The sequence below is a fragment of the Vespa crabro genome, chromosome 23 (assembly GCF_910589235.1).
Source record: "Vespa crabro chromosome 23, iyVesCrab1.2, whole genome shotgun sequence".
NCBI classification, from domain to species: Eukaryota; Metazoa; Arthropoda; class Insecta; order Hymenoptera; family Vespidae; genus Vespa; species Vespa crabro.
In genome coordinates, this window is record NC_060977.1 from 3,558,595 (window position 1) to 3,568,973 (window position 10,379).

Genomic DNA, 10,379 nt, shown 5'->3' on the forward strand with positions numbered 1-10,379 from the left:
CCGCTATTGGAAAAACGTCAAAAAATTTAGCTGCATTTTGAATTGTATATAGAGGGTAAGCACACACACAGACGCGCACGTTTTCAGAACCGCCAATTTTCGAAGCATCTCGACTTCATCGTCAGCGACAGTTTCGTAATTTCGACAAGGTCCTTTTTACTGCCTTTGCCGGTGCTCGTCGGCTAGGATAGCGTTCATGGAAAAGCAAGAACGACGATGGGAAGGGTTGAAGGGAGTAGAGAAAATACGAGGAGTAATGGTAGCTAGATTCGCGAACGGGAGAAAAGGAATAGGAAGGGTGGACGTGCTGATGTATCCACTCTGTGCCCTCTACAAACCCTTCCTCTAAACCACGAGAGCATAGCGGTCTTTGCGGTCTTTGCACGGCTACCAGACGATCCTGCGAAATTGCTAATTTTCCTACGATAAAAACGAAAACCATGATAGATAGATACGTTTTCTCCCATCTTCTCTCTCTCTCTCTCTCTCTCTCTTTCTCTCTTTTTTTCTTCGTTACTTTGTTGTTAACTCGATTCTAAAAGATTTTCGAATCGTGAAACGAATGAACGATCGAAAATGTTCGTAAAAAGAAGAAAAAGAAAAGAGAAAACAACCGTATCGTCCGTATACGTTTCATTTCACTTGACCTTTTTTCTTTTCTTTCTCGTCGTTGCATTTTCTCCATTGTGTTTTCCCATTCTTTTTCTTCTTCTCGCGCTCGAAAGAAACAAAAAAAAAAAGAAAAGAAAAAAGAGAGAGAGAGAGAGAGAGAGAGAAAAATGTAATTAGTAGACATGTTATTTTTCTTTTTCCCTTTTTTTTTTCTTTTTTCTTCTTTCTTTTTTTTTCTTTTTTTCCTCTCTTCTTTTTTACGAGTTTACCATTCCAATGACACTCGCTTCAAAGCCAAAGCTGAAAAATGACGATGCGTATAATAATGTTGGAACTTGAGACCAGACGAAGTTCGCTTTGATGCAAAATTTCTCTTCGAGAGGTAAGCGGATATGACGTTATACGTAGAAGAGAATATGAGCAAAGTAAGTATTTCCGCCCTTATCCTTACCTACGGAAGTTTCCAAAGAAAAGGTACGAGCGTACACATTCGTTTCCACGTAAATTAAATGAGAAACAAAAATATTCGTTCAACGGGAAATGCAATTATCGTTAATGAAAAAAATTATTTATTCCATATTGGATATTGAAAAGGATCAAATATAAAGTATTAATAATAAGAATATCACCGTTTCTTATAGAAATGCAATAATCGTAGGTTTCCATTAAAATTATTTATTAATAAAGAATACAGACTGGATTAATGCAGTTATTAATTAATAAATAACATGCGATCTGTAGTATTAAAAAAAAAAATTAAAAAAAAAAGAGGAGAGAAAAAAAGAGCTAAAAAAAAAGAAAAGAAAAGAAAAGAAAAATGACAAGTGAAAAAATTAAAAAAAAAAAGACGTGGATGTAATCCCACGCGGGTAATAACAATAGTCACTCAATGTCTCGTAGGATATAAGAAAATGTAAAAATTTTCTCTTAAAGAGAGAAAGAGAAATAGATGAGCAACGTGGAGACGGGAACCGAAGGAAAAGAATTTCTTAGAAAAGGGGAAAATCTTGAAGAAGCAACTTCTGTCTCTCTTCTCTCTCTCTTGAAGTAATCAATACATGCGTCTTCTATATAGCCAGCACCTTTTCCACCCTTCTCAACGACACGAACTCCTACTCTATCGATGCTGTATCCTTCCTACTTTTTCTCCCCTCTTCCTATCCCTTCCCCTCCTTCTTCCCACTCTTTTATTTCATCTTTCTTTTTATTTCTCTCTTTCCTCTTTTTTTCTCTCTACTAATAACCTAACGCGAATGGTCGTATGTACGTAGTTTTCCTCTTTCTCTATCTTCTCCTTCTCATCTACCAGCATACAATACTAATGTTTTTCTTCTGGACTCATCCGTCTAGCGACTAACGTTTCACGAACGATTCGTAACGTCTTCGCGACTTTTACCACTCGAAAAGCTGTCGTCGTTCGTTCTTACGTTAGCGAGAACATTACAAAGGAGTAAAGAAGGGAACAGGTGCAGTGTCCTGTGAAAGGTTTCGAGCCAGGATACGAGGGAGCGAGCGAGAGAGCGAACGCGTTCCGCTTGTCAGTTACGTGGAAACTCCAAGACGAATTATTGTTCGTTCCTTCTAGTTGAAATTGCACGAAGAGAGCAACCTTTTATCGCACTATCGTATACCATTTTCGAGAGGCGAAAAGAAAAAAATATTTTTTTCTTCCTCCTCCCATCTTTTTTCCTTCCTTTTCCTTCTTTCTTCCCTTTATTTCTTTTTTTCTTTCGTTCTTTCTCATTTCGAGTCTGTAAGAATAAAAGAAAGAAATGTGAAAATGAAGAAGAAAAGAGATAGAAGACGAAGAGGAAAGAAAGATGAAAAGAAAAACATGAGGGATAAATGAGCACGATGTCTCGTTCTTAATCGCTCGAACGATAAAATTTTAATTATGGTTCTAGTCAGTAAATGGCAGATTATGAACTTTAATGCGATTAAAAGTTATCTCGTATAAATGGTAGGTAGCATCGCGATTACCTATGTTAAATATATATATATGTATATGTATTCGTATCAAGGAAACTCGATGATATTACGAAGTCAGACTAATCATTAAGCAACCCCTCTGTTTTACCAAACTCGTTAAGTAAATCATCTCTCGTCTATTTTATTAAGAACATCGGCGAGTATTAAAACTGATTCATGTCGAGACCATTTAACAATCAAATTTACTTTTTGCTTCTTCCTTGTTTTTTTGTTTTTTTAACATTCTTCCTAGTAACTAAACGAGATGATTTAATAATTAATTTAATAATATCTGAGTGATAGATAAAAATGTTTAGGATCTGACATTTGATTCGATATAAAAAAAAAATGTTCACTTTTCTAACACATCTCAATGACTATAGCAAATGAAAGAATATTAAAATTAAAGATCTCTTATTCATGTGACGTGTGTTGTTATCAATATTTTTCCATTTAAAGTATTAAATTCGTAAAGCTTATCAGCACTATGCAATAAATTCGCCAGATATAATTCTTATAAAACATTACTCATAATTGTCACACTTTTTCTTTAATTAACTCTTCGTTCAGAGATAAAGTACAAAGTTTCGAAACAAAAAAAAAAAAAAAAAGAAAATTCTCTCTTTCTCTCTCTATCTCTCTCTGATTATTTACCTTTCGCTGCTAAAAGATTTCAAAGGGTTACGCATTTAAACTGCGCACCTCGTTTCATTTTTTTCAACGCTATATCTCGACGAATCCGATCTACTTTTGAGATACATACATACATATATATACATACATATATATATATATATATATACATATATACCTACGTATAAACAAAATCAACGCGCTATGCGAATGGTACGATATCTCTTTAAAAGTTTCAGTGGCTTGGGTTAACGTAGTTTGCTTGGCTTGTTGAGGCCACTACTTCAACCATATTGGTATTCGTACAACGAGAGCGCTTGACAGTAAACTCTTAAGAGAAACAACTTCTCTAACCTACCTTCTCTCTCTCTCTCTCTCTCTAACAAAGAGAAATGTGAAATAGAATGGTGGATATTCGTCGAGCAATAAAATACGCTCGACGTATATACAATACATACGTTGTTACTCGAATTACTTTGATATGAAATTAAAAGATAGAAGTAGAAGATAAAGCAACAAATTTTGTCCCTAGTTTTATATATTTTAATTAATCCTTGACGATTGATTTAACATTTGATTATGCTAACACTCTTACATAATTATCTGTACGAATGATTCTTTAATCAATCAAAATGATTACGTCTTTGACTTCGTTCATCAGATTAATTAAATCTTTGAAAAATTGAACGTACGTATTTAGGACGTATCCCCTCCTCCTCCTTCCCCCCCCCCAGAAAAGTTCCTAGGTCAGTTTAAAAATCGATTTAGGTAAATCGATTTAGTTTTTGAGATCCTTCGTGAGAGTCTGTAAAGAAATAAAGAAATTTTAATCATACACGCGTGATCGCATTTCAATGATATATTGTGAAACTATCAATAATAGTAATATACATAGATACGTTATATATATATATATTTTTTTTTTTCTTAAACTCAAATATTTACTCAAAAGCATCGTTCTTTTATCGACAATTACAATCGATGATATGTTATTCTGAAAAAAAAAAAAAGAAAAAAAAAAGAAATGTAGCACAATAAAAAATATAATTTGTGAACAGTCTAGGATATATATGAAACGAGTATTCATGCGTCATTTTAAATATAAATAAACGTTATTTAAAAATGACCCTGTACTCCGTATTTTTTCTTCTATTTTTTTATTTTATTTTATTGCTTTTTTTTTTTTTCTTTGAATAAATACGGAGAAATTTGGATATTATATGAAATATGTAAAGAACAAAGTAAATAAGTACTCTGTTATAACAGAAATAAAAAAAAAAGACTCTTTAAATTGCCATTGCATCATTTCATCACGATTTTAAAGATCCTTGAGTAAACGTAATTTGAAATTGGATTAATCGATTTCTATGATATTTACATTGTATGCATCAAATATAAAATAATCAGATTTACGAAATGTCTATATATATATATATATCTTTTATATAAATACTTCAAAAGCAATTTGTAAAAAATTTATAAATTTATATCTCTTATCATTGTTATAACAAGACACATCTTTTGTTCTTTTTTAAATGAATTATTCTGATATAATTGAAATAGTATAATTATTTCTTGATACTTAAGAAAAAGAAAAAAATATATGAAAGAAAAAAGAAAGGAAAATCAAGAATATCAAGCTTTTTCTTCGCCGTTAAAAAAGTTCTTAGATTTTAAATAATTTCTTAATAAAAACTGACATTGTTATCGAATTTTGTGATAACGAATTAAAATTCGTAACTGCAAAAAAGATTGAACATGAGAAGAAAAAGAGATATCCATTGATTACGAATTAAACGATTTATAGACAATTACGCGTTGGATAAAAATCGTCTGTAAATATGATTAAAAAACAAAATAAAAAAGAAACAGAAAAATAAATCGAAACGAGATCGTACAAAGAGAAAGAGAATTCATGTGATACGGATTAGGTTCGCAAAAGCCTGGATACATTTTCGAGAGTTCTTTGGAAAAGAGGAGGAGGTGTAACTTGCATGAGGTCCTGGAAATGCGAGTTGTAAATGCCTAGTATAATTTATACGCTTGACTATCTCTTCGTTTTACCATATCTCTCTCTCTCTCTCTCTCTCTCTCTCTCTCTCTCTCTCTCTCTCTCTTTGTGTGTATGTGTGTTTTACTCACTTGCACGCACGCGCATATTACCGAGTATTTATACGCTCTTACGGTTGCATTTACATGCGAGCTTAGAGGACCGCTTTTGCACTTTTGCATAGATCGCCAAGTTCTAAACGCTAGAACACCAGAACTCTATATATGTACTTTATGCGCGCTTCTCTGTATTTATAATCATACGTGACGTTAATTCTCGTTGCCGAGTAACATATAGCTCAAACTACCGAAATATTCTGAATATTGTCTGGTCTAAGCGAAAGAGAAAAAGGGAAAGAGAGAAAGAGAGAGATACAAAGTCAAATTTTATGTTTCTAAATGAAACATAAAATCTTAGAACGGAAATACATAATAGCAGAGTTATTATTTAGTCTAAAAGAAGTAAAGAAATAAAAAGAAAGAGAGAGAGAGAGAGAGAGAGAGAGAGAGAGAGAAAGAGGAAAGAATGAAGTAAACATTTATGATTTTTTTCAACGAATAAAAAGAAAAGAAAACTTTTCAATCTTATAAAGAAATATCTTCTTGGAGGAAATCTTCTCGTTTCTTCGAAAAATGTCGGTTCTACTTTCGGCGTACCATCTAAGAAAAGGATCGTTGCGGTAGTTTCAAGAGCAGACGGTGGCCAGTACCTTTCGAGTATCATCATTCACTGGGTACGCGCTCTTAGCCGAAGTGGATTGTTAGGTTCGTATTACATTTACGCGACGTGCCGCATTAATTTATTATCCCCATAGTCGCGTTAACCGTAGCCACGGTGAACCACTCCTGTTACAGACGCTAAGGTAATTATAACTCAACTCCCGACATGCGAAACTATGCAAAGCCAATCTAAACCTTGCTACCGATCCACTATCGCTATACCCAATCCTATCCCCTCCCCCTCCTCTTCACCGGCCCATCACATCCACACCGCCCAATCCTCCCAACCATCGTTCTTCTCCTTGTCGAGGTTTTCGACGTCGTGTTCTTGTCTTTCAACCGATCGACTCCGATCTTCCTATCCATTTTTCCTTCTCTGACTCTCTTAAGTGCTCCTAATCAGTCCTACTGAGCTTCGTTATTTCCATGAAAATGTTCGATTCGCTTAGAGAGAGAGAGAAAGAGAGAGGAGAGAGAGAGAGAGACAATGTTTTTATTTCACGTGAACTTTTAAAGAAACGATCGAAAATATTTTTGGAGTAAAAAATTTGTAAATTCACATTTAATGATATATACGAATCATGACATCTCTTAAACATTTAATATGATTTTAAATGTGTAATGTAAATTTGTCTTAATTTATATTACAAATATAGAAATATTTTATGCGAAACTTATGTGACAACGTGAATAATGCTATTTGATATTTCAATACGATCACTTCGAAATTTTCGAGATAATATTCGTGTTATTATATACAGTTCTATTTAAGGAAGTAATGAAATCATTTCAAAAAGAATTTGAATCATTTGGAAACTATGCAGAAAATTTGTCTTCGACATTGTTAAATAATATGTATATATACATATATATATATTTTTTTTGTAACATTTGAAATGAATTAAAAGATCATTTTTAAAATGATATAAATATTATTATTAAGATATATAAATAAATAAATATATATATATATATAAATAATAAATGAAAAAATAGTGAAATTAAACGCAATCAATAGAAGATATCCGAAGTATTGTCAATGGAAAAAAAAGATGTTCGCAAGTCATTTTTATCTTACATAACGAAGGAACGACGTTGTCTTGATAGATAGATCAATGATCGATCTATAGTTCTCCATTAAATCACATATCCCTTTAGCCAACTGTGAACACACGAAAAATCAATACTTACACAGATATATATCTATGTACGTGAGCATGTATTACCGATCGATCAAAGGAACAAATAAACTTGTCCTTACGGTCATCTATCGATTTTTATTCTTCTTTGTATAATTCATCCCCTCTTTCTCTCTTTTTCTTTCTGAAATGGTGGGAGCAATCAAAAAAAAAAGAAGAAAAAAAAAATAGAAAAAAGAATAAAGAAAGAAAAATCCCTATGCATATTTCTCTCGATCGTCATTTAAAATTTTCACCTTCGATTTTGTAATCTCACTTGACTTAAGATCTTAAGATTAAAATACATAAAATTGTTGGTAAAACGTTAAGAAAGAGAAAACGAAGAAAGAAAGAAAGAAATAAAGAAAGAAATAAAGAAAGAAAGAAAGAGAAAGAGAAGAAAGCTCTGATCGAAGAAGAAATATAGGTCGATCAGAAACATTTTAGCGATTTACACGAAAAAGACCGGAGGAAAAACTGTCGACTCGGAACGTGTAGCGTCAAGCGTTTTATACTCGATATATTTTATCGCTGGCGAAAGCTGAATGGAAAGAAAAAAAGAAAAAGAAGAAGTAAAAGAAGAAGAAGAAGAAGAAGAAGAAGAAGAGGAAGAAGAAGTCGAGGAAGAACCTTTTAAGACGAAAGAAAGCGGAATAACCGACGAACTAGAAACGATGACGCGAGAACGTTAACGCTCGAGATCTCGCATCGCGTGAGGAGAAACGCTAGAGAAATGGGTGGGGTGGGGGTTGAAAGGGTGGAGAAGGGGTATAACGGCTCCCTTAAAATGGCAACGAAAGTTCGTTTGTCCGATACTTCCGATACATTAAGCCGCAAATTTGTGACTCCTTCGTGGAATTCGGATTAACAAAATTGCATTTTACGGTTCTCGCTCGCATTCCGGAGTACATAAATTTTCAAAGGGTATTCACGCGAAACGTTTTCTATCTCTCTCTCTCTCTCTCTCTCTCTCTCTCTCTTTCTCTCTTTCATGTGTCTCTCTTGATCGATCGATCCTCTTTTACACGTCCCTATACTTTCGTTCGTTGTTACTTCGCACCTAGCTTTCGTTGATAAATAAAATAAATAAAATTTATTCGAAATACGATAAACTCTTTTCTTCTTTTTTCTTTTCTCTATTTTTTTTTTTTTTTTTTTTTTTTTTAATGAAATAGGATATATAGACAGATAGATAGATAGACATATAGATAGATAGTGACTTTAATTAATTTGCAAAGTACTTCGGTTCTGTTATTTTACCATAACGTAAAAATCATTTTTTCTTTCAATTACTGAATTAAAATTTACATTGGCTATTCGTCAATTTTACTCTGTACGAGTCTCACTCTGTGATAGCTTTAAAACTTTAATACCCTCGATATATTTTTGTAGAAGATATTTTTAGATATTAAAGAGGAATTAATGAAAAAGAGAAAAAAAGAAAAAGAAAAAATAGAAAAGAAAAGAAAAAGAAAAATTAATTACATCGCCGTGAATTTTTCTTCTTTTTTTGTTCTTTAAATGATATTTAATGAACAATTAAATCATTGCTCGTATATACATATATTAAACTACGTTAAATCACATTTGACATGTTGTAATTTTAAAAACGATTAATAATAAAATACTTGAATAATAAGAAAATTTAAACGTTAACAGTAAGTTCTAAATGTTGTTACCTTTATTACGTATCTAAAAGAATATATTGAATTATGACGCGTTAAGTACCTTGAAAATGAATTACCCCGAAATACCCTTATACATCTTTGTACCGTCGGTTCTCTTTTAACATCTCGCCATAAACGTTCTTACCAAGTTCGTTTAACGTTTCGTTGAAAATGTGAAAAAGATTTTCCGAAGGGGATGAGTTTCGTCACGTTCCATGGATTTTCGTCCGGGGAAACTTTCATCATTCCTTTCGTTATCCCATACAATCCCTACGCCGCCGTAAGAACTGTAAGTTTATCGATCAAGAAGATATCTCCGTCGAGAGAAAAAAAAAAGAAAAAAAAAAAAAAAGAAAAAAAAAGAGAAGAAAAAAAAAGGAAAGAAAAAAAAAACAGAAGAACCAAGAAGCATAAAATATATGAAAGAATCGTATAAAGTTTTGAAAAAAGGGTAGGATACACGTCGTCGTTACGACTTAGACTTCTACGCAATATCTAGGTTTCTCGCCTTTTTTCTTTTTTTTTTTTTTTTCTTCAAAAATATAGAAGGAGGATAAACAAAGAGAAAGAGAAAGAGAGCGAGAGAAAGAAAGTAAAAAGGTTTAGAGATTGGAAGATTGGAAGTATTGGTTGGGTGATTATGTAGAAAGGGTGGTAAGAGGAAGGAAGTAGCATCGATATAATAAGAAGAAAACGACGTACGTTTCGGAGAACGTAAGTTTTGTATTTTCGTTGGTTGGTGTTGGTTCCGACGTGCCGTGGGAGTACTCCATTGGATTTTTTATGTCGTTCAACCAGCCGGCCTGCATTATGGAGACTTCACGGTCGTCTGGTTGGGAATTATATTAAGAGAAAGACAGCACATGGTGCAACCCAAGTACACAGGTCGTCCTACCCTATCCTATTCTACCCTACCCTATCCTATTCTACCCTACCCTATCTTACCCTATCCTACCCTACTCTACCCTACCTTACTCTACCCTCGGGGAGGTTCTCTACCGGGTGCAACACCGTCGAGACTTTCTGGAACGTGAAACCTTTCTCGGAGCTACAGCGCGGAACTACGGAGCTTGCGGCTGAAAATTGCTCGCGTACCGCCGTCGACGAACGGAAAATCGATTAATCCAACCGCCGCCGCCACCTCCACCGCCTCCACCACCACTTCCATTGCCACCGTCGTTCCGTCCCGTCCCGTCCCGTACCGTACCGTCCCGTCCGCGTTCGCGTCCGTTGCGATTCCGCCTAACCTTCGGCCGAGAATTTATCGTTCGCAACTTTAACGCGTTTCGCCTTGCCTCACCCTACTCAACTTTCTCTCTCTCTCTCTCTCTCTTGCTCACTCTTTCTCATTCTGTTTCTCTCTTACTCTCTTCGTGTCTACGACCTAGCTTTGCGAACGAATTCCACCTTCGTATCCTTTTCCCATCTATGTACATATGTAATTTGATAAGTAAAAGCCCAAACTTCTTCGAGGAGAAACTAAAATAATTCTAATAAATAAAAAAGAAAAGAAAAGAAAAGCAATAATATATATATATATATATATATTTAA

General features: G+C 33.8%; 1 long non-coding RNA gene across 3 annotated transcripts; it reads right to left on the minus strand.

Moving 5' to 3' along the window:
• Positions 1–3,885: 3,885 nt before the first annotated feature.
• On the minus strand, positions 3,886–9,875 carry LOC124431976. Of its 3 annotated transcripts, none has more exons than XR_006944159.1 (3): positions 9,798–9,875; positions 9,530–9,656; positions 3,886–4,018 (listed from the first exon to the last, which is right to left on the minus strand). It is a non-coding gene; the product is annotated as an uncharacterized LOC124431976 (long non-coding RNA). The 3 variants fall into 3 exon arrangements; XR_006944160.1 differs by lacking the exon at positions 3,886–4,018 and adding an exon at positions 7,008–7,144; XR_006944161.1 differs by lacking the exon at positions 3,886–4,018 and adding an exon at positions 8,886–9,114.
• Positions 9,876–10,379: the final 504 nt, after the last annotated feature.